A 21,861-nucleotide genomic window follows, 5' to 3' on the forward strand; every position below is an offset into this window, starting at 1 on the left:
ATTTGAATGGTTGTCTGTTGGAAGAAGCAAAAACATAACTAAACAAGCTTATAGATATAGTGTATTACAGCACTGTGGTTAAAATCAGTGCAGTGTTCCTACTGCAGTCGCCACTATCATCACTATTCTTAGTTGTTTTCATATTCTGGACAGACCTGAAATTTAGCTTCCATCTTTTCTGATAAACCCTCCTGTCCTTCCGTATCTCCTCTATGGCACCCTCCATCTGTAGCTCTGCATAAGGGTTTTTGAGATCCGACAGGGTAATTGTCGTCATCAGACGCCTCTTCTTTAGCTTCTGCTCAGAGAGAACACAAAGTCCAGTATGGCCAACTTTCATGCAAATTCAGGCTTGGATCAGTGCATATTTTAGAAACATATTTAAACCTCAAAGGCATGAAAACATGTGTTCTGGTACCTTATCCAAAGTACTGAGAACTGCGGAAATGTTGAGGTCCTGCTTGCCATAGCCTGCACTTATTTCCAGAGTCTTCACTTGCTTACCATTGCCAACAGATATTTCCCCATGCAAGGCTGGTGTCCAGGCTGTGCTGATGGAGTATGAAGCATTAACTCCACGCTTACCCATCATGCTCCATCCACCAACCTGGAACGATACTAGTACGCTTAATGTCATGCACTTATCCTGAACCTTCTCCAGGGGGACCATCTAAGCATTTCTAAGGCTCAGGAATTATGTAGCTTGACAGAAATGCTGAAAAACAGTGATTTAATCAGGATCAGGTGTTGAACAGAAGGTAGACTCACCTTGATATAACTGGCCGTCGGCGTGAAAAGGTGTAGCTGGCCTTGCCGTTCTTTACCCCTATCCTTGAAGACACCCTCCAGTGTAACACTTCGGATGTTGACTAGTTTCCGTGTGGTGACCTCAGAGCTAAACTGTGTGATGCCACGCTGGGGCCGAGTTAGTTTTTGAGCAATGTAGACATAGAGCCAGGGTGTATCCATGTTGAATGAACCTGTGGACACAGTGATTGACAAGCATTCTTTCACATAGTTAGAAATAATATATTCATTTATACACCATTTATTTTTGTCATTCCAGACGTTTTCTTCTTCAATAAAAACATTTATTGAGGTGGGACAAGAAATGTGATTTCAGGCTCAATCTTGATTGATTGTGTGTGTTTTAAGTTAGATTTTTTTTTTATATATTAGTAATAATTTAGTAATTTTAAATACTTTTGAGTCATACTCCGCCCCCCCCCCAATAGTGGGCTCAGTGGTCTAAATAAAGTAAAACTAAAACAGGTAAAAACAAAATTCAGTCACTGGAGGAGGCTGTGATCGGACATGTGATTTTGTGGGTTTCGGAGATGGAATGTAGACATAAAAGCGATTGAAATATGGACTTTAAAAAAAGATCACTGCTTCTGCTTGGAAAAATTAAGCCAAAATGTCCCAGTAACAGTTGTTGCTGAGTATGTCTTTCGGAGCACGAGTCTGCGCAGTGGTGATCCTGTGGTGGAGCCACGACATCAAGATCACACCCACAGACTCAATCGCAAGCACAGCTGTCAGTCGCAATGTTACACCCCGTTTTCATAACTTATTGGGAAAATGAACACTTGAACATATGTCTTCGTGATAAGAAATACATAAAATTACAGAGCTAAAATGAAGAACTAGGAGACCAAATCTCATAGATCAAATTCCAGTGCCTCACATCCCAATCTACTTACTACTTACGTTTTCAAAAGTGAACATAACTGCTTCAAAATGTGCGTTTTTGCTATATGGGTCTGTGTAATTTACGTTGTATAAAACCTTAAAGGAAAATCTCAAAGGAACCATCAGCGAGTTAGTCTTCCGGGATTCTGACGTCATATACCTGGATGTCATACCAGGTATAGGACGTCAGAATCCCGGAAGACTAACTCGCTGATGGTTCCTTTGAGATTTTCCTTTCACTTTGTAGGCCAAAACTCGGAAGGAAGTTGGAATTTTAGCACTTCCGGTTCCATCTTCCCGAAGTCAATGGGGTTTTGATTTAATGGTTGAAATGAGGTCTGTGGTGAACACAAGCTCAAGATACTTTCACGTTTTACTTCACGACATAAAATACATCAGTATTACCCAACTCTTGATTTTTTTTTAAAGCCGTTACATGTCTTGAAAAAGGCGGTTGCTAACAAGTGGCTAAATGGGACTATTGAGGCTGTCAAGGAGAGTAAACGTCATCATCCTGAAAAGGTAAACTCAGTCTGCTTTTACAGCATTGTTGTGCTTATAATTGTGCTCTTATACACTATTGTAACTCAAACGTTCTGGGAAAATGTTTTAGATAAAAATAAAAAAGGGTTGTGTGAAGCTTAGTCATGGTGACGTTGTATTCATGGGACCGTGGTGTAGTTGGTTTATAGCCTACCTTTAGCTTTTTACTTCTGCCGACTACATTTAGGCTTCAGAATTCATAAAAGTTGTGTTCATATGTGATAATTATCTTGATATACAAAACATGGAAGTATCATAAACTTTTTGTTGATCACACAGCTTGTTTTTAGCGATAATCCAATGGAAAAAATCGATTGGGTTTTTGTCGAGGTAACCAGCGTTATGCTAACTGTCGGTTGGCCTACAAAGTGACGTCAGGCCTGCACCACTCTATTGTGCTGGGTTTTTCCTAGTTCCTGCGATGCGAACACGCCAAAAAGCAGTTACTTCCGCCAATGGTTCTGGTTGGTGACAATCAAGGGAAAATTATACTTACACACCTTCCCACTTTTGAAGGGAGGTCTTTGACAGATCTTTCCAGTGGACACCAGCTACCAAAGGAATTTGATTGTTATAATTGATTTTCAGGTGGGTGCTGCTTTCAGATTTTTCTTTCTTGAAATAAGAGTGCAGAAGCTGAGTTCTATAATTCAGTCCTCTGTCTAGGAGTCGCAGGCTGAGCTGGAAAAGTCAGTATATACGTTATTATTATGAGACACAATCGTAGAAGACCACAGCATAAACATGTAATAATGTGATTTAGCACATTTGATGTACACATTCTAGATTCAATTGGAATATTTTAGTTAAGTTGAACCTCTACTGCATAACTGGTAAGGCCGGGTCCAGACTTGTTTCTGAGCGACTGATTGAAGAGAATCCTGTGTTTGTTGCTGCTCTGGTTCCACTGCTTTCCATAGCTTATATCAAGCGATGACTGAACATGGATTGGGCTCCGTTCATGTCTAAGGTGAATCTGTTGGTTGAAACATTCAGCAGGTTTCCATATTTGTTATCATAAATAAGCATAGAATGTGCAACACTGTGGGTACAGTACTAGAAGTACCAAGCCAGTATTAGAATTAATTATGTAAAGCTATTTTTGTCCAGATCTATTAATTTTTTCAAAAATATATATAAAAATACAATTCACACATTCAAAACACACCTCTTCTATGATGAGCATGTTTTTAACTTCTGAAATAAAAATTCATCAAAACATAAAACAGGAAATGATATCATAGAGTGGACCCCTGCAACCCCATAAGCAAGGTTTATAAGATTTATAATACACGAATTCAGATAATATGGTGAATGGACTGCATTTATATAGCGCTTTAACAGACGGCGGTGTCAGCCATGCAAGGCGCCATTCAGCTCGTCGGGAGCAGCCGGGGTTAGGTGTCTTGCTCATGGACACCTCGACACTTGGTCAGGTGGAACCAGGGATCGAACCACCAACCTTTCAGTTTGTAGACAACCTACATGAACCACTGAGCCACTGCCACCATAGATCCGCAGACTCTGGCTCCGAAAGACATACTCAGTAACAACTGTGACTGGGACATTTTGGCTTAATTTTTCCAAGCAGAAGCATATATCTTTTTTTAAAGTCCATATTAAAATCGCTTTTATGAAATCGTTTCCATCTCCGAAACTCCTCCAGTGACTGACTCCTTAAAAACGTAATGATATTTATAAATTAATAATGCATGTTATTTGTAAATGAGTCTTTTGAAATATATACTACTGATCAAACGTTTGGGGTATATTAGTTGGGCTATGGTTTTTGTAATGTTTGTTATGCTCTTAAAAGTTTCTTCTGCTCATCAATGCTGCATTTATCTGATCAAAAATACGGTAACACTTTATAATAAGTACACAATAATAAATATTAGTTACTTCATATTTTTGATTAGTCTCTACATTGTTAATATATTAATAGGCTATATACAAATAGAGTTCTTCATTCATTGTCACTGATCTAATTATTTTTAATTAGCATATTGTTTAATTAGCTCACATGTAAAGTATGGTAATGTTTTTTTATGCTTAGTTAATAACTTATTATTCACTGTAAAAAGTTCTCACTATTTACTATCTGACCTATCTGTGATTAGGTCACAGAAATATTTCTATATATACTTTTTTTGTCAAATCAAGCTCTTGGAGAACAGTGAAGATAAAATCTTGATAAAAGTGCAGGGGAATTTATTAGTGGTAGAAAAATAGAAAAATACATACATTAAACGTTTAAATACTTCAGTTTGTGTATAGGATTAGGGGATATAATACACAGTTTGTACAGTATACAAATTACTATTTCTATGGAAAGTGCCCATACATTTTGAAAACCCACCATGTGTGTGTCTCTTCTTAATATATATGTAAACTAAGGAATACTTAATATGAATTCAATTATTGTTACATAAAAGTTGTTTTAAAGCACTTAAAAACATTATACGATTTTCCGTGACCTAAGTGAGAACTATTCACTCCTAATAACCATTACTGACTCCTTTGCTAATGGTTTAAAATGCTGTACATCAGTTATATGGTAAATAAGTTGTTAACAAATGAAGAACTCACTATTTGTATTTAGTTTATTAAAATATTAGCAATGTAGAGACTACAAACTATGAACTACTAATTATGAACTAATAGTTTGCAAATTATTTGTAAGTACTTTATGACTGTATACTTATTACCTTACTACCGTAAAAACAGATATATCGTGAAAGAATATTACAATTTATAATAAATGTTTTCTTTTTTACTAACTGTTCAAATTTAATTTATTCCTGTGATGGTAAAGTTGAATGTTCAGCATAATTACTCTAGTCTTTAGTGTCACATGATCTTTCAGAAATCAGTCTAATATGATGATTTCCTACTCAGGAAACATTTCTTATTATAAATGTTGAAAACAGTTGTGTGTTGTAGAAACCGTCATAGATTTATTTTTCAGGATACTTGATAAATAGAAATTTCAGATAAACAGTTTGAAATAAAAAAAATTCAGTATTTACTGTCACTTTTGATCCCTTTATTGCATCATTGCTGAATTTCTTTTGAACCTTCAAACTTTTAACTTTTTTTTACTTGATGGTTACACCACATAGTATTTCTCTTTTAATTGTTCTTGAAAATTGTATAAAAAAATAAATATAAAAGAAAAACAGATATTACCTTGTGGTTTAGGTGGGAACAGTGGAGTTCATGTGTTGCTGCTATACGGTACGTCTGTTCTGGGTCTGACTCGCTGTGAAGGTTCTGGTTCATCTGACACTCCTGTATGTCCTGTGAATCCTCTGAAAATATATAAGTGAATGAAGAGTCACTTAGAGTGTTCTTATCTTGAACTGTTGCATTCTTTATTGCAGAAATGACTTACCTTGTAGACCATACCTAACCCTGACAGCAGAGCTCCACTCTGGGCCCCTTTGCTTTACTAACCCAAGAACTCTGATGCTGACAGCGCTAGGTAAAATAAACCCGGCATCTATAGAATAATGTCTCCGGCCATCTTCCAGACTTCTATCCAGCTGCACTGTGAAGTGAAGCAGAACATAAAGAGCTGGCAGCAAATCATCATATCACTGGAAATGATGTCCCAGAGAAGTAACTATACAGCACAACTGTGTGGTTCAGGAAATAACCACCATTAATTGTGTAAATAGAGGAAATTAGTTTTAACGAGTATGAATAAATCCTTTAAGAACTACCGAGCTCTAAATTTCAAAGCGATAAAATATCCATCCAACCATCTATCAATCAATAAAAAGTTTTGGTTCCACTTTATTTCGAAAGTCCACTTTAGACATTGTACTAACTAGGCTATAAGTAAATTTGCAACTACATGTCAACTAACTCTCATTAGAGTAATAGTAGACTGTAGTAGACTGTTAGGTTATGGTTAGGTGTTAGGGTTCGGGTTAGTAGAATTAGTTGACTTGTAGTTGCCAAGTTACTTATAGTCAGTAAAATGTAAGTTGGGGCACCATCAAAATCAAGTGTTAGCAAATATTAAGCAGAGTGTCTACTAATACTCTAATACTCTAATGACAGTTAGTTTACATGTAGTTGCAAAGTTACTTATAGTTAGTAGAATGTCTAAACGGGACTATCGAAATAAAGTGTTACCAAAGTTTTTTATTACGCCATTCGCAATGCTTCATAGGATGAGTAGTTCAAATGATCATATACTTTATTACTTTAAAATTTGTATTATGTATCATGCTTAGAATTCTACATTGACAAATCTTTTGAAATGCCTAATGAATAAAAATGAGAAAGTGAATGGGAAAAAAGACTTCTGGGACCATTAAAAATGTGATCACTATTAGCAGATTCTTGCCTGAGAGTGATGCGTCCTTATTGAAGACATTTTTAAGCAAGGCCTGTATTATGAACTTCCTGCTGCGAGCATGTGTGGTGTTGACCGAGAGGGAGAATGGATGTCCATCTGCTACTACTTTGGCATCAAGATGAAAGTGGGCTCTCGTCTCTGAAGCAAGATTCGCCGTCTCCAGTAGTCCCTTAGGCACAATGGTGAATGATTTAATGAACCATGATCTTGAATAAGACAGGATTCTTGAATAATATAGCACAACAAGCTTTTCTTTGGACTTTACAAAGCAAATGTTCTTTTCACTTACCTTGATAAAATAATGGTGGATGTTGTCAATCAGTAATTCGATTCTGCCTGAATGTTGGTTGTTTAATAATTCAAGCTGCGCTGTGAGAAAAAAGATGAGAAAACATTCACAGAAACTATTTCATACGATAAATATTGTGCAATTGTATCGTGTTCTTGTGTGAAAGCAGCCTTTGAATATAAGGAAATCCATTTTTGAAGTGGGGTTGAGACCTTGAATGAGAATGTTTTTCAGGGGATGTATTATTTTCAGAATCAGCCTGTTTGGACTGAGATTGACATCCAGGGACACATCTCTGGGGATAGTAGATTGTGGCGTGCCAAGAAAGAGAAGCAGAGTGGCTTCCAGTGGCATCCAGGAATTCCGCTGTCAAAGATCCACAGAAAGCACAGAAAGAATGTTATTTTGACCTTCTTAACGATGTAAGGGTCACCATGATTTTGCCAAGTAAGACGTCAACATATTCAAATCAGTTTATGATTTATTATAAACTTTGGTGAAATTACACCAATGTAGAAGCCCCTAACCCTGGTTGTAAGCCTAAACTTGACATAAACCTTTCCCTCAAATCTGATTGGTCGATTGGAATTTTGTTCCAGGATCAACAAAGATGTTGCTACAGGAACATGTTGAACTTGGACACCCTGATGTCAGATATCTTGCCTACCTGGGGAACAAAAGTATAGGCCGCCTCCAAGAGGTACTGGTTGAGACCTTTGTCCAGTTTTTGGAGTCTGAGAGTAAAAAGAACTGGGCCCAGTGGTGGGACGCCTTTTCCCATCAAGGTCAAAGGATAAGTGACATCAGAGCATAACTGCCATCCAACCATCTTAGACCCTGCAAAAAAATAAATAAACATACAACTATGTCGACACTAAGCATTCTTTCCATGAAAAAAAGTAAAGATATGTGTAGCTGGCTAATGTTGTTTTTAAACAAACTCACATGTTTTGGGAGTGCATGTGTTCTTCTCCTTAAGATTTCTTGTAGCAATGAGCTCCTCTTTACTGTCCCCGCTCACACGAAACATTCTGGAGCTGTCTCAAAAATTTTAGAGTCAAGATAAAACTACTGTTTTGGTCAGTAGGTATGTTTACATTGATTCATTTTTGTCATTCCTAAAGAATCCAGTCCAATTTTATAGAAAATATTTATCAAATTTTCTGTCTCCCACTGACAAACTTGTAAGATATGCGCATTATAGCACTGCACATGCACAGGTATTTGTTTAAACAGATTGTGAAGATAGCCGTATTCAAGCATTTACATTCTTAGTTTTATTCCTATTGATCAGATTATTTCAGGTCTACACCACACCTTCCAATCCAATTAAAGTTTTATTCAGATCAAGCTCAGTCAGATCAACTGAGATGTTTACATGAAGGCTTTTCAGTCTGATTGAGTCATCAGTCTGATTTAGGTGCATGTAAACGTAGCTTCTGACAAATAAAAGTGGCTACAATTAAGAAAAAGAAAAAATATTTTAAGAATATATAGTTTAAAACACATGTTCCAAGGTCTTAAAAACTTTATATTCATGTTGGATACATTTGGTTTTGAAACCATAACCTTTAGGGTTGATAGTTCCCTTTAGACATTCTAATAACTATAATTAACTTAATTTGCAACATGTTAACTAACTCTCATTAGAGCATTAGTAGACTGTTAGGTTAGAGTAGCGGTTAGGGCTAGTAAAGTAAGTTGAAATGTACTTGTGAAGTTACTTACAATCAGCAAGAATGTGTGTTGGGGAATCATCACAATAAAGTGTTAGGAGATATTAAGCAGACAGTATATACTAATACTCTAATGACTGGTAGTTGCAAAGTTACTTATACTTAGAATGTCTACAGTGGACTATCGAAATAAGATGTTACCAACTTTTATATCTCTTTCAATAATTTAAATTAATGTTACATGGTGCAACCGTCACGTACATACTGTACACTTTGAATACATTTAAGTGTACACATCTTAATCATTATTTTCAAAAAATGTAAAAAAAACTTTTGAACGTAAAAAGTTTTTAATGAATTCTTCTTCTTAAATAAATTCATAAATATAATTTATTTTTGGGAGGAGTGGCATCACATGACATTTTACAGGCCTAACCAGTTTTGCCTGGTCATAAAATAATATCTGAATTATTGTCTGCAGTGGACTAAATGACTTCATTTCCCATTTTATGTTTTTTATGCAAGCTTCTAAACGTTGTTCGCACCACATGACTTTAATTTATAGGACAAATGTTTTAATAAGCATTGTAGAAGTTTTTTTTTTCTTTCTAAGAAATACTAATAGAAGATCATTCCAAACTACTTAAGGTTTTCTTAAAGAATTTCATTCATATTATTGACGCGTTCTTTTCTTCATTATGGTATCAGGAAAGTTGTACCATCCTGACATGTTGGTCTTTTTTCCACCGAATAACATATCAAAGTGAATTTACATATAAAATTCTTTAAAAAACATAAATATTGTTCATACCTGAAAGTCAATATATCCATGACATCTTCTGGAGTATTGAGAACCACTTTCAAGCTCTGCCCATGGTGGAGATATACAGCTCCATCCAAGCTGGTGAAGGTTTTGAGTTGAGTGACCCACTCTAATCCCACACGACCAAACGCTCCATCCACTCCAGCTCTCACAGAGATGGCGACCAGTGCACTGCGGAAGAGGAAAAACAGGAGATGACTTCCCATCATCACTTTAACCTGACAGCACACTGCCATTATCAAAACACCAACAGACATACTTTGGTTTGACATAGCCAGCCAGAGAAAAATGTGACCAATTCTTATAGTTAGCGTTGCCTTTGAGTCTGAGGGACAACAGAGTGGACATGTTGATGCTTAGCCTCATGGGTAATCCAGAGAGAGATGGTAAAACCAGTTCCTCTGACAAAACAATTGGCCTTTGACTGATTTTAACCTCTTGACCCTGAGAAAAAGGAAAAAATTAAAACAAGGATAGGGTTTAGTCTTATTATTATTATTGTTGTATATTATATTATATTATATTATATTATATTATATTATATTATATTATATTATATTATATTATATTATATAGTTAAATGTATATTATGAAAACGTCTCGGGTTACGTATGTAACCCTTGTTCCCTGAGAAAGGGAACGAGACACTGCGTCGGTTACGACACTAGGGGAACGCCCTTCAGCGTAGCGCATCTGAATTTATGAATGAAACTGAAACCAATCCTATTGGCGTTGCGTGATGACGTAGCGTGTGACGGCATAAGCGGATGTACACAAAAGCATGCCGGCACACAGAGATGTCAGCTTTTGCTATAAAGCAAGTGCTCCAGGCGGGGTGAGGTGTGGCTAACCGACGCAGTGTCTCGTTCCCTTTCTCAGGGAACAAGGGTTACATACGTAACCCGAGACATTCCCTTTCAAGGGAACTCGAACTGCGTCGGTTACGACACTAGGGGAACGAGATACCCACTATACCACAACGAACCCCGCTCATCCTAGTGTGAAGCTGTCTTCAGGCACAATCTAGGACGAAAGCACTCGTGCACCGGGTGAAGAGGGAAGGTCCAGACTGTAAAACTTCATGAATGTGTGCGGAGTGGCCCAGCCAGCCGCCTCACATATGTCATGTATAGAAACCCCTGAAAAGAGGGCTCTAGAGGATGCTATGCTTCTGGTGGAGTGAGCCCTCACGGTCATAGGTGAAGGCAAATTGCCCACCTGATAAGCCAGGGAAATATTCTGAACGATCCAGTTGCTAATGGTCTGCTTAGAGGCTGGAAGCCCCTTCTTGGGCGACCCGAAACACACCAGCAACTGGTCCGACTTCCGCCATGAGGAGGACCTCTGGATATAACACTGCATTGCTCTGACAGGGCAAAGCAGATCAAGTCTCTCCTCATCTGCCGTCACATGAGGTGGAGGATGAAATGCCTGCAGAACCAAGGCCGTGCCACATTAGATGGCACCTTGGGCAAATAGCCGGGCCTGGGGTGTAAGATGGCCTTAATGTTGCCTGGAGCAAACTCCAAGCACCCATTGGAAATAGAGAGCGCCTGGAGATCTCCTACCCTCCTCAGAGAAGTAATGGCCAACAAAAAGACCACCTTAAACGAAAGGTTCTTGGCCTCAGCCGACTCCAATGGTCCAGAACAAATGCCAGGTCCCAAGAGGGAACCCTGGTGCGAGTCGCAGGTCTCATCCTCCAGGCTCCACGGAGGAAACGTACGACCAGGTGATGCCTTCCCAGAGGACCATCACTCAGAGGAGCGTGGAATGCCGCAATGGCAGCCACATAAACCTTGAGTGTGGACGGGGTAAGCCCGGCAAAAAAGCGGTCTTGGAGAAACTCCAGCACTGAAGCCACTGAGCAGTGAACTGGGTCCAAATCACGCTCTCTGCACCAAATGGAAAAAACATTCCACTTAAGGCAGTATAACTTCCTCGTGGAGGGAGCTCAGGAAGTGAGTATAGTTTCAACCACTTCTGCTGACAGGCCGGCTTCTAGGTACTGTGCCCCTTCAGGGGCCAGACCCACAGTTTTCACAGCTCGGGCCGAGGGTGGAGAACTGAGCCCCCTGCCTGAGACAACAGACAACCCTCCTCATGCTGCGTTCACACCGGACGCGAATAGCGCGTCAGGCGTGAGTGATTTCAATGTTAAGTCAGTGCAAAGATGCGTTACGCGCGTAAAAAATTCCTGTGGCGCGAATGAGGCGTAGAGCGCGGCGCAGTAGACGCGAATACGCCTCATTCGCGCGTCAAGTTCGCGCGAATGGCGCGAATTGAGCGTATGGTGCGTTAAGCGCGTTACGTGCGAATGATTTAGTTAGTGCTATTTGTGCATTCACACGTTTGACGCGAATTCGCGTCTGCCGCCCGAGTTGAAAAATCTGAACTTCTGCGTCAATTCGCGCCGCGTTAACCAATCAGGAGCCTAGCTGCTTGCTGCTGTCACGTGGTGAAGTATCTGAATGCTTCAATAAATTATTTTGTAATATGACTGTGGTTCTAATGCACAACAAAACAAATATTTTGTCACATAAAACTTGATTTCAATATATGAGACATATTCATTTTGTATTGGATGCTATTTATTCCATATCTAGATTATATGAAATATTATTATAATGTAAAGACAACCAATTAACACAATTAACGAATTAACACAAAGTGGTCAAGCGTCAAACTAGACGCGGTAGACGTGAATTTGACGCGCTATTCGCGTCCGGTGTGAACGCAGCATCAGAGGGATCTGCCATGGCGGGCCTGCCAGAAGCAGGATGATGTCCGAAAACCATACTCGGGCCGGCCAAAACGGGGCTACTAATAGTAGGCTGACCCCGTCCCGACGGACCCTTTCCAGAACTGCTGGGAGCAGAGCGATTGGGGGAAAGGCGTACAGACGCAGCCTCGACCACGTCTGCACGATGGCATCGAACCCCAGCGGGGCTGGATGAGTGAGGGAGAACCACAGTGGACAGTGTGTCATCTCTCGAGATGCAAATAGGTCCACTTCCACCGGGCCAAACCTCTTGCATATTAACTCCACCACCTCGGGGTGGAGTCTCCATTCCCCGGGCCTTAGCCCCTGCCTCGACAGCATGTCTGCTCCCTGGTTCTGGTCCCCCGGGACATACATCGCCCTGAGAGACGACAGTCTCCGCCGGAACCACAGGAGGATCTGGTGCGCCAGTCTGCACATTAGGCGCGACCTCAAACCCCCCTGGCGGTTTAAATAGGACACCACTGACGTATTGTCGGTTCTCAAGAGAACGTGGCGACCCTGGAGGTCTGGCAGAAAACTCCTCAGAGCTTGGATTACGCCAACATTTCTAGGCAATTTATGTGCCAAGAGAAATGATGGTCCTACAAGTGACCTCTCGAAAAGCGGCCTTCCATGACCGCGCCCCAGCCCGTGAGGGAGGCATCTGTCGAAATGGATATTCGGCGACATAATGCTCCCAACTTGGGACCCTGGGACAGGAACCAAGGTTTCTTCCACATTGAAAGGGAACGAAGGCACCTGCGCGTAACCCTTACCAAGCGGAACGGATTTCCCCTCGGGGAAAACCCCTTGGCTTTCAACCACCACTGCAGGGCTCTCATGTGTAGCAGGCCAGAAGGTATGACGCTGGACGCTGCTGCCATGAGACCCAACACCCTCTGGAAGTGTTTTACTGTGATGGTATGGCCTAGCTTCACCCTGGTTAGTGTGGTTAATATGGACTCGATGCATGCAGGAGACATGTGTGCCTGCATCGTCGTTGAGTCCCATACCACCCCCAAGAACGTAGTTCGTTGGGCGGATGTCAACACGCTCCTGTTTGTGTTGAGCCTCAACCCCAAGTGCTGAATGTGGCCAAGGACAACATCTCGATGCCGAACTGCCAACTCTCGAGACTGGGCCAGTATGAGCCAATCGTCGATATACTTCAGCAAACGGATGCCCTGGAGCCTCAGTGGGGCCAGAGCTGCATCCATACACTTGGTGAACGTGCGAGGGGAGAGTGCTAGGCCGAATGGAAGAACCCGATATTGGTATGCTTCGCCCCCGAAAGCAAACCTCAGGAACCTCCTGTGAGATGGAAGGATGGAGATGTGAAAATAGGCGTCCTTTAGATCTATCGTGACAAACCAATCCTCGGATTGGATTTGACTCACGATGATAGAAATAGTGAGCATCTTGAACCTGAACCTCCTCAGAGACCGGTTCAGATCCCTCAGATCTAAAATTGGACGCAGCCCTCCATACTTCTTGGGAACTATGAAGTACCGGCTGTAGAACCCGGACTCCCTGACTGGTGGGGGAACATGCTCTATGGCCCCGTTTTCCAGCAGCGAGTGAACTTCCTGTTCCAACACCAGACCCTGCTCTGGGTGAACTGAAGTCCAGACCACACCATTGAACTTTGGTGGGACCTGGAACTGCAGTCTGTACCCGTTTTCTACAGTGCGCAGGACCCATGGAGAAATATTTGCGAGGTTTTGCCATGCCTCTGCAAAATTCGCCAAGGGAATCACTCGCCCGAGGGGCTGGTGTCCGGTGTTTTGTGCGAGTCCTTGACGGCACCCTCAAGCGGAGGACCGGCAGGGGAAGACAGACAACGAGTCACAGTGTGCGAGCTAGAACGCTGTCTGGCTGCAAGCCTTTGGGGCAGACAGATGGGCGTGAGCTCGCTGGGAGCTAGCACGTCCCGAAGCGTCAGAGACGGCGGGATACTGTCGCCAGCTTCCGGAGGGCTCGACGAGAGAGGGGACCTCAGTCGCTGTCTCTCGGGGGGCTGGGGGGCGGCCCTTGGAGGTCTTCTGAAAGTTAGGACCTCTTTCCCTTAGACTTTCTGGACTGAAGGACGGTCCTCAGAACCGTCTTTTCAGGAGGCTGCGGGTGCGAGCGTCGCCTAGAGTCCCAGGCTCTCTGAGGGAGAGCTCAAGACGCGACACTCACCTTCTGACTCTGGCGGTAAGAGGAGGAAGTAGTGGGCTGTTGCTGCTTTCCTCTAGCAGCCGCCCTCCTAGACCTAGAGCGACGAGGGAGATATTGCTTAAAAGCCTCGCTCTGTTTCTTGGCGTCCTGGAATCTGTCGACGACAGCATTTACTGGCTCGCCGAAAGGACCCGTAGAAGAAACAGGTGCATCAAGGAGAAAAGATCTGTCCTTCTCCTTGATGCCAGAGAGATTAAGCCACAGATGTCTCTCCGTGGTTGCCAGGGCTGACATCGAACAGCCGATTGCACGGGCCGTCTCCTTGGTAACCCGGAGAGACAGATCCGTGGCTCTGCGAAGTTCAGCAACATCATCCATAGAGGGCCCCTCGCCCTGATCTATTTCTCTTAACAGGTCGGCTTGGTACGCCTGCAGAAGAGCCATCGTGTGCAGGCTCGCACCAGCTCGACCTGCCGCCATATATGCTCTGCCCACCAAAGCAGATGTAGTGCGACATGGCTTGGAGGGCAGCGCCGATGATTTAAGGGATGATGCAAGGTCGGGTGAAAGATAACTGGCTAGAGCCTCTTCCACCTGAGGCATCATCCCATAATGATGATGATGATGATGATTTATTTGTCCTCAGTTTCCACCATAGATGCGTACACAATACAAACACACATGTATAACCATTCTCTCTAGCTCCCACAATGTCACTGTAATACAACATGGGGGGTTAGACAGGCGTGAAGAGAAAGGCCTGTTCAAAGATTTACACAACTCGTTGTGTAAATCTGGAAAGAATGGAAGGGACCGGCGAGAAGGCTGCATGCGGTGCTGCAGGAAGCGCTCGTCGAGTTTACTTTTGGCGCGCACTTCCTGCCTCTCTTGTGGCCAAGAAATATCGAGCTTGGCCACAGCCCGCGTTACAACCTCGAAAAGCTCATTATAATTAGGGGCAGGAAGAACAGTTCGATGTGTTTGGCTTAGATCCCCCTCCCCAATACCAAGCACATCTAAATCCTCAGACTCAGACAGCTGTAAAACGGGGTCTTCATCCCGATCGGGAGAAGCCGCGGAGGGGGCTCCCAAACGGGGGATAGGGGGATCTGAGCTACCAGATGAAGAGTAGGAAAGTGCCTCGGCAGTCCCACTGTCATCTAAAAGATCTCGCTGCGATCCCCACGTTCTAAGCCGCCGCACCGCCTCGGCAGATGCGGGACCCGAACCGCGGGAGCGCGCATTTGGCCATCCTCATCCGTTCTAGCTGGGAGAGATTCACAATGAACACAAGCAGCCCCCTCGAGAGCTGCTTGAGCGTGCTGCCTTCCTAAGCAAGACACACACATCTCATGTGTATCCCCAGGCGTGAGAAAGCGAGGGCATGGAAACACACATTTTTTTAACTGTTCACTTGCCATGATGCAGATATAAGACAATACAACATCAAATAAGACAAACTGGTTTTCACTTTCACACACACAGAGCGCTTGCTGAATAGCAAAAAGCTGACATCTCTGTGTGCCGGCGTGCTTTTGTGTACATCCGCTTATTGCGTCACACGCTACGTCATCACGCAACGCCAATAGGATTGGTTTCAGTTTCATTCATAAATTCAGACGCGCTACGCTGAAGGGCGTTCCCCTAGTGTCATAACCGAAAGTTCGAGTTCCCTCGAAAGGCAACCTATTGCATGAGACCTCCAAAACAAAATTAGGAACATTTAAAAGCATCAATGTGAATCTTGTAATTTTAAAAATGCACTTACTTTTATTCTTATGTCAAAATTGGTGTTGAATTTGAGTGTTTGTATTTTAGTGTCCGGGATTTAGGTGTTGTGTTATATTATTATGATGACAAAGTTGTAAAATTGGATATAACTTAACACAGGTGAGGTTTGTAAGTGATTTTTTTTTCACACTAAAACTATTGAAAGAGTGAATATTGAACCTCAGAATATTCCTTTAAGTAATAATTTCTTACCTTTAACAACTTGACAAAAACACCAGCCGTACTAAGTGACAGCTTTCTCTGATATGCTTGGAGGTCATCACAGGTCATAAAGGTGAGGTCATTGCCGAACATCTTCACATTTATCCAACATCGGAAGGTATTGTCTCTTTTCCTCTGCTCTGTGAACTTAAACAGTCAACCCGGTCATGTCTGATGTAGAGCCAAATAACAGACACAAAACCACCATCCGCAAGACTCTCACCTTAGTCTTGATGGAATTTAATGCTGTGGATTGACAGCCATCACCGTCACTGTTTCTATCATTCTGTCCATGCCTCGTGGAGTCTGTTTGAGCCTTAGGGCTGGAGTGATCACCAGATGCTAGAGGGTGCTCCTCAAAGATTTTCTTCAGAATAGGCTCTAGGTTTTCCATTCTTAGGCTAACCTAAACAAGTAAATAAAAAATACTATCGTTGAACTCATCCATTTGCTACAAAAGTACTAAAATATTAGTTTTCTGCTAACATTATCCAGTTCCCCACATGGCCTAGACCAGTGGTTCCCAAACTAGGTGGTGTGACCTCCGGGGGGAAGGGGGTTATAAAAGGGGGGTGTGGCAAGGCTAAGGGATAGTGTATATACAGCATATTGTTATACAAAATAAACCTCTTCGGGGTGATATTAGAACACTGTATCACGAAATGATCCGTCTTGTTATGCTTCTTGACACATATTTCATTGTCTCAAGATGACTCGCAGTATCTGCTTGAGCAGTCTGTTATCAATTGTATAGTATTTGTTGTCATGGAATAACAGAACACTAGATGGCGCGATTAACGAATCTGCTTTGATGCATCAAGTGTAGACAGCCTCGTCGAGCTGTTGCTTTGTCAACGTTGTCAAAATTATCCCTATTCACAGGGATCTGCGAAAACAACTAAAAATGCTGTGTTATGCATGCCAGGCCAGTAGTTGGCGATGTCACTTTGTAAAGAAACACTACGCGTCTATAAACTAAACATGGAATATGCATGCGCATGACATCACCATTTTCACAAATTCGCTACTTTACATGGAGACGATAATGGTATCGTTTTCAGAAACTTTCACTTTAAAACCATGAACGTACAAAAAGTTTTAGTTGAAATGATTGCAAGTAAGGTCATGTTTGAGAGTGTCTGAGAGTCTTTATGTGGGTCCATGTTGTTGAGGGACTTTACAAAAAGGGGCCCGTCAGAAAACGTTTGGGAACCACTGGCCTAGACAAATGGTAAGATTATTCATATTACCCAATTAACACCTGTAATGTTATGTTTTTCTGACTTTCTTTCTCTGAAAAATATAGAAAAAGGCCTGATTTTATCTATTGGTTATTGGCCAATAAATGGTAAAGGCGACATAAAAAAATATGGCTGAACAGCTATTCGGGTTCCCATTCGAAGTGTAACTCCGATGCAGCATCATGGCGTTGACACTATGGGAATGCCCCTACGTGAGCCGATGTGTCTGAGGCACATGTCTAAACACGGCAATCTTATTGGCCGGATGTATGGACGTGGCAACATAACATAACGCATCAACGAGACCAGAAATAGACACCAGAAATGCATGCTGTCAGCTTCTTTGTCTTCAAAAGCCACGTGTTTGCTGAGCGCATGTCTGTTTCCTGTATTGTGTGTGTGTGTGTGTTTTTAGAGTCTTTAGACCAAGAGTTAGAAAACAAAATGTCAGGTCTAAAGTTCAGGAGATGTGTGACACTGTGCCCCCGCTTTATTACGGCAGACGACTCACACGTCACATGCGTTTTCTGTATGTGTGAGGAGCACGCTAGGTCAGTCCTCGAGGGGGCTGACTGTGTACATTGTGAAAGATTTAGCATGCGTAAGCTCCATTCCCGCTTGGCTCTCTTGCTGAGGGATGAGGGCCAAGTGCCTGCACCTTGTGGCTCAGTTCATGGGGATGGCAGGTTGAGTTGGATCTCGAAGCTCGCTTTGCTAATTCTTCAGACCAAGCAAGCGGTCATTCGTTTCAAGCTTGATGATAGCTTCCTCCCCTCAGCTAGAGTGCATTGCCGCCTTCTCCCGTTCTTCCTTGACCTACATACTGAGGTGTAAAGGGAGGCTTGGAAGAACACATTTTCAGCCTTTGTACAAAACCAGGCCACCTCGAAATATTCTATGTTAGTCTGGATGTGCAAGCATGGGTATGGGGTGATGCCTAACCCCTCAGCCCATGCCTATAGTCATGTCATGTGTGAAATCAGTTATTAGATTAAAAGATTATGAAGACAAATGGAATAAACTGATAAATAACTACACAACTACACAACAGTACAATAAATAGTAAATAGGGTCAGTTTTGATTTTTATGTTTTGTGGGAAATACAAACAGATGTCGAACAGATTCACCTCCAGAAGATTGAATGCTCTGCCTAGGATGTGAACAGTCAGATTCGCCATAGCATAACGTGGAAGAAAAGATTCAGGGGAGAAAACCACAGTTCCCTCGATGTTTGCAGCAGCCACTCCTGGAGCGGACATAAAACCCAGACATCACATATGGGAGCACATCAAAGTGTTATAAATAGAAAACTGTTGGAAACAGCTGTAAAAGTTACATTATGTTTAGTACCTGTGTCCACTGTGTAGTCCATATGCGAAGAATATTTCCATGGTTCAGCTTCAAAGTCTTTACTTATAATATCATCTGGAAGTGACTCCATCAGGTCTTTCTTCAGAGGGTCTTCTGTTTTCTGGATATTAAAAAGGTGACTCCAAACAAACGACCCAACTGTGGATATATCATAGAGAATGTATGAAAATGTGTCTCATTTTACAGCTGAAGAGTGTTGGAAATATGAAAGTTGAAAATATACAACCATTTCCATGCAGAACATACAGTATTTGGCTCATTCTGCCATTTTACCCCATGTGTGACTTATATTGATGTAGTTAGGGTAAGGGTTAATTCATTTTTATTTCACCACACATTTTTTAGGAAACTTTTTTTTTTGTTTAGTGATGTTTACACTCATATTGACCTTGCTGGTTTTTAAAGCTGTATTTATTACAAGTTTTTTGCACTGACCTTTAACCCCACAACCCTAATTTTGAATCTAACAGGACTGGAACCCCCCAAATATAATGTGTGATTTATTATGAGACACACCAAATGGAGTGAAACTACCAGATTTTAATCTTGAATATTTATTGGTAACACTTTACAATAAGGTTCCATTTGTTAACATCAGTTAACTAGCGTTACCCGTTTCATTGTTAGTTAATATTAACTAATGGGACCTTATGGAAAAGTGTTATCAATTTGTCGATTCATGTTATAATTATTAGAATTTCAAACTTTTTGTGATAGTGTTGATTTAATGAAGTACATTGAGTTGCTAATAATAAGAACTTTTCAATACCTTGACTGGACTTCTCGTTGCTTAACGTTTTCTTCACAATTGTGAAAATCTCCTGGTTTGGACAGTGCATGAGCTGCTGATATGCTGCAATTCTGACCTCCACGTTCTCTTGCTGTCTTTGAAATGCCTGAGAAAGGGCATTCCTCTGATAACATATAAAAGACCATAACGCAAGGCTGTAAGTTATGCCATAATAGACGTTGCATCAATGTAAACTTGTCACTGTTGTTTGGTGATACTGACGTCATGGTGGCATGGGATTCTCCTGAACGCTCGAACAGCGGCCAGCCGCAGCTCCAGTGGCACTGAATGATTCTGCACGCAGCGGCTCAGTGTGGAGATGAGATCTGATCCAGCCGCACCAGCAGTCTCCACTGCTTTCAACACATGCAGAAGCTGCACGAGAGATGCAGAACAGATTAAAGGAATATTCCAGGTTCTTCAAGAGTTAATTGGCATAATTTCTGGCATAATGTTGATTACCACCAAATACATTTTTGGCACATTACTTTTAATACATAAAAAGAAAAAAAATCTTGGTTAGCCTGAGGAACTTACAATGGAAGTGAATGGAGCTAATTTGTAAATGTTAAAATACTTGTTTTATGTTAAAAAATGTTAAAATATAGAATGTTTCATCACTATAGCCAGAAGACATAAACAATATGAGTTATTCCAGTTTTCCAATATCCATTATTGCCAACTCTGTCACCATGAAATTGAAACTCCATAAACCTATCACATGTTGTTTCAGTTCTAGGACTCTTCTTTTGACTCTCATTTCTTTCTATTGTCTGTGTCTTTCTTGTTGTTATATTTTGTCCCTGTTTACCTTGGTTGCCTTGTTTCCTGTGTGTGCTCATTTGTTCAATAGTTACCCATTGTGTTAATGTAATCTTTTACTCCTGTGTATTTATACCCCCTGTATTAAATACTGATAAAATTACTGATAAAAATTAAGATTTAAACAACTTTAGAGCTTAACTACAACACAAGTCTTAACAGAAGAATTTATGTAAGTGCTTTTAAAATTTAGAAGCTTTACATTTCCTTTAAATCCTTAAAAAATGGCCCCATGCATCCATTTCCATTGTAAACTGAAATTATGCAACTTCGATTTTTGCTTCTTTTTTGGGGGGGGGGGGGGCCACACACACAAAAAAACTGCTGCCAGTTGAGTTTAACCTGTATCGAATCCTTTGGTGCTTGCATGATAGCATATCTCTGCTGTCTATGGTTATTGTTATCTTTCTACTGTACCTCTGATCTGAAAATGATCATCCACTTCACATCCTGCCTCAAGACTCTGCTTCAGAACATGGACAAACTGCTGGACTTCAGAAATCTCATTGCATTGACCCGGTTCCTGTTGACAAATGCCGTGGACCAGTGAAGACACAACCAGTAGTGCTTTTGGCCGGATAAGAGGTATATCCAGAAGAGCCTGGAGGAGAAAAGTCCAGCAAATCCACTCTGTTTTAGATAGAGCTTTCAGTCTTGTATTATAAATAATTCAAAATAATTCAGTGAATTACTCAAAACCGTACACTGAGGTGGCTAATCATGGATGAAGTAGGGTGGGAAGTAAAACTGATAGTATTGAGGAGGGGTAGGACATGTTCCAGGTCAACTTCTTTGCTCAGTATGAGGTCTGTCGTGACAATGATGCAGTCCTCAGTTCCACAGGCTGACAGCATATCTACAAGTGGCTGCCTGCCATGACAACCGAAACCAACATTAACATAAGAAAATAACAAATATAATAAAACATTGTAAAAAACATTGTATTTTATTATAAAACAATTATATCAAGCTTGTCAATAAGAAAGCCCCTAAGGGGACATTAGGAAATTAGATGGGGGAAAAAACATTTTGTGTTCCCTCCCAAAACATTTGTATTTTCTTGCAAATGTATTGGGTTCCCTAGTAAACCTTGCATTCTCTTGCAAAACAATTACATTCTCTGGGAAAATTTGTATGAGATTCTCGGCAGAACGCTGTAGCATCTGGACCAATCCAGGCACACAATTATTCAATATATTTAATATATTAATAAATGATTATTACTGTCTTGTCTTTTGTATTGTATACTGTTTTATGCATGCTTTATGATAGAACCATTAGTTGATGTAACCTCACCTATGTCATGTTTTGTATCATTGGTATATCAT

Source organism: Siphateles boraxobius, unplaced genomic scaffold (genome assembly GCF_051911475.1).
Source record: "Siphateles boraxobius isolate OS27281-9 unplaced genomic scaffold, OSU_SipBor_1 1, whole genome shotgun sequence".
NCBI classification, from domain to species: Eukaryota; Metazoa; Chordata; class Actinopteri; order Cypriniformes; family Leuciscidae; genus Siphateles; species Siphateles boraxobius.